The sequence below is a fragment of the Antrostomus carolinensis genome, unplaced genomic scaffold, assembly GCF_000700745.2.
Source record: "Antrostomus carolinensis isolate BGI_N321 unplaced genomic scaffold, ASM70074v2 scaffold42360, whole genome shotgun sequence".
NCBI lineage: Eukaryota > Metazoa > Chordata > Aves > Caprimulgiformes > Caprimulgidae > Antrostomus > Antrostomus carolinensis.
In genome coordinates, this window is record NW_010291426.1 from 13,796 (window position 1) to 16,985 (window position 3,190).

Below are 3,190 nucleotides of genomic sequence, written 5' to 3' on the forward strand. Positions count from 1 at the left end.
AACCTGGTCTAGTGGAAGGTGTCCCTACTGATGGCAGGGGGGTTGGAACTGGATGATCTTTAAGGTCCCTTCCAACCAAAACCATTCTATTCTATGGTATAATGTCATGTTCAGTATATTAACCGGGGCTGACCAGAAATGGGGGGATTCTCTTGGGAATCACTCAGGTTCACTTGTCCAGGATTGTGATTCCGGTTTTGGGGTTCCTTTTTGCTCCTCTGGGATCGTTATCAGCGAGTGGTGAGCAACTGTACTCTGCATCACTCGTGTATATATATAGATACATAGTTATCATTATTATTATTATTTTTATTTTATTTTACTCCAATTATTAAATTGTTCTTATCTCAACCTACAAGTCTCCTCACCTTTACCCCTCCAATTCTCTCCCCAATTCCCTGGGTGGGGTGTGAGGGGGCTGCAAGTGTCTGTGTCTTGTTTGGCTGCCACACAAGGTTAATTGTCACTGTTGTGCAATGCAGCGTGCTTACCCTGAGACCTCTGGAGAACGGTCTGGAGTGGACTTGGACCCGGACCTGCTGTGTGGGTGGATGTAGGTATTTGTGACGTTGGGAGTAGTGAGCTCTGCCCTTGCTATCTGGGCTCCACCCCGGAGTCACCGGTACCTGCTGTCACTGTGCCCCTTGGGCAGGGGTAGGGGTTGCACTACTAAAGGTTGTGGTCTGAAGAGGGATGATGGCTCGATAGACATGATGCTTGGATACTTCATCTTGGATCTGGTTTTCCCCAAATAGATTTCGGTGGGAGAATCAACTATAACTTTTCCTCTGCCCTGAAAATTCAGTGGGATTCAAGTGAACTTGATCTGCCTGCATGCACACACCTGTTAGGCTGATAGCAGCCAGGTGAAGTGTTCTTCTTTTGGTCACTCTTGCCTACAGAACCTCTCAGGTTTGTGGGAAATCCAGCGTTAAAAGCTGTGTGCACCAGGGCTGCCAGTACTTTAGTTTCAGAGATGTGCTGATCAAGTTTGATGACAGTGGAAACAGAAGAGCGGGGACTTTGTATCCCCTGTGCAGCAGGTCATGAGTTACAGTCAAGTGACAACTTACACCTCGATAAGGGACAGTCGGTGATAGTACAAGTGTCCCTTTCCAAAGGGAACCCTCCCTGTGAAATGAGAGATGGAGAGATAAAGCCGCCCTACCTGTGTGTCTTCTCCTTCCCGCTTTCCCATGACGCTCAGCAGGGAAGGACCATGCTGCCAAGTCAGTTGGGTTTCATTTCAGGTCCTGGTTCTGTTGTCTGTGCAAGATCTCACCAGCTTTTGCAGATTGGTGTTCTTGTGGTGGAGATCAGGGGAGGGACTTGTAGCACTTAACCCTTAAACTCTCACATCAAGCTGTGCCACCAACCACTCAATTTGTTTCACTTGGTGGTAGTGATGGCTGAAGATTAGTCAAGTCTCCTTATCTCTTCCCTCTCTGTTACTTCTCTGCTACAAGCCTGTGTCCATCCCACAGACTCCTCTGTGCATGGGGCAGAGCAACGTGAACCTGTATTAGTCTGGTTGTCAGTGGGAGGAAGCTCATCCAGAAGAGGAGCTGGAGCACGTCTCCACCGTAAGCTTTTAATTTCCTGCTCTGTAGAGGAACTCATTTACAGGTTGCCCAGAGAAGCTGTGGCTGCTCCTCCCTGGAAGTGTTGAAGGCCAGGTTGGATGAGGCTTTGAGCAACCTGGTCTAGTGGAAGGTGTCCCTGCTGCTGGCAGGGGGGTTGGGACTGGATGAGCTTTAAGGTCCCTCCCAACCCAAACCAGTCTGGGATTCTATCATTTCTCCGAGGGGGATCTTGGGGAAGGTGAGCTATTTAATTTATTAAAGGTTGGATCTTGGGGAGAGGTTGGGTAGAAGTTGGGTACCCTGCTGTGCCTTACCCTGTGACTAGCTCTTCCCAAGTGATGTTTAGGCTGGAGCTGGCATCCTTGGCATGAAACGGGTGGGAATTGTTTATATTTTAGGTTTAAAGAGGAAAAATTCCTGATAGTGGTGGAGACTGTATTCTAAAGCAAACACCAGCTGCAGAACTGGATGATGATGGTGTGAGATCATGACTCAGATGAGGAACAAGGAGAGAATTTTCAGTGTGAGTCAGTCAGGCCAGTATTGGAACAGGTTGCCCAAAGAGGTTGTGCAGTCTCCATCCTTGGAGGTTTTGAAGTCTGGCCTGGATAAAACCCTAAGCAGTCTGGGCTACGCTTAGAGCTGGTCCTGCTCCAAGTGGAGATTAGAAACCTCCTGATATCCCTTCCCACCAGAATCACCCCATGACTCGTTAAGTTTCACGCTGTTCCATGTCTGATTAAAAACAAATGGGGAATTTATCCATTCTTGAAACAACTTCAGAAGGTGACAAACGATTGCAGATTTCATTTGTGACTTCTTGGGCTTCCTCTGGCTCATTAATGCAGTGTTGTTCTGGGGGAGATCTTTAGCTTCTGGTGGGAACCCAGGACATGCTAACAAGGGATGATCTGCCAGGGTACTCCATTTTACGAAGCTGTTAATGATAAATAAATCTGGATAATGAAAAGTAAAACTGCATTATGGTGCCTTTGCACAAGAACGTGCTTAATTTGCATGATGTGAAAAGCTTCATGAAGTGCTTTGTATGATAGAACTTGCACAGGATTCAAAACTCCTCTGAACTTCTTAATTTGTCTGTGTTCTCTTCAGTTATAGAGCAACACCCTCCAGCACAGAGAAGGTGGCAGAACATCCTATTTTAATTTGCTTAATGGGAAAAATTAATGCTTTAATATCCTGGTGCTTCTCACTCACACACTTCCTAAAGCTGGCGTTTGTTGGTGCTCCTCAAGGAGACAACATCAGATTTTATTATCTTGAAAACTTTGAATACAGGCACTTCTAAGCCTTACGAGATTCCACTTCACGCTTTCACGTTTGCATTTAAACCTTGCTGCTGTGTCCCTGTTTTCCTGCTCAAAGTTGAGCATGAGCAACACTGTGTAACCTGGAACGTGAGGATGATCACATCAGTAGGTCAAAGCTGCCACTGCCATCCTCTTGATGCTCTCCTGTTGGTCTGTACTGGCTGGCAGAGTAAGGAGCTGCTAAAGAGAGTGTCTGTGGAGTGACACTGAGGGAAAACTGCTCTGAGTGGGATAGAAACATAGAATCACAGACTGGGTTGGGTTGGAAAGGACCTT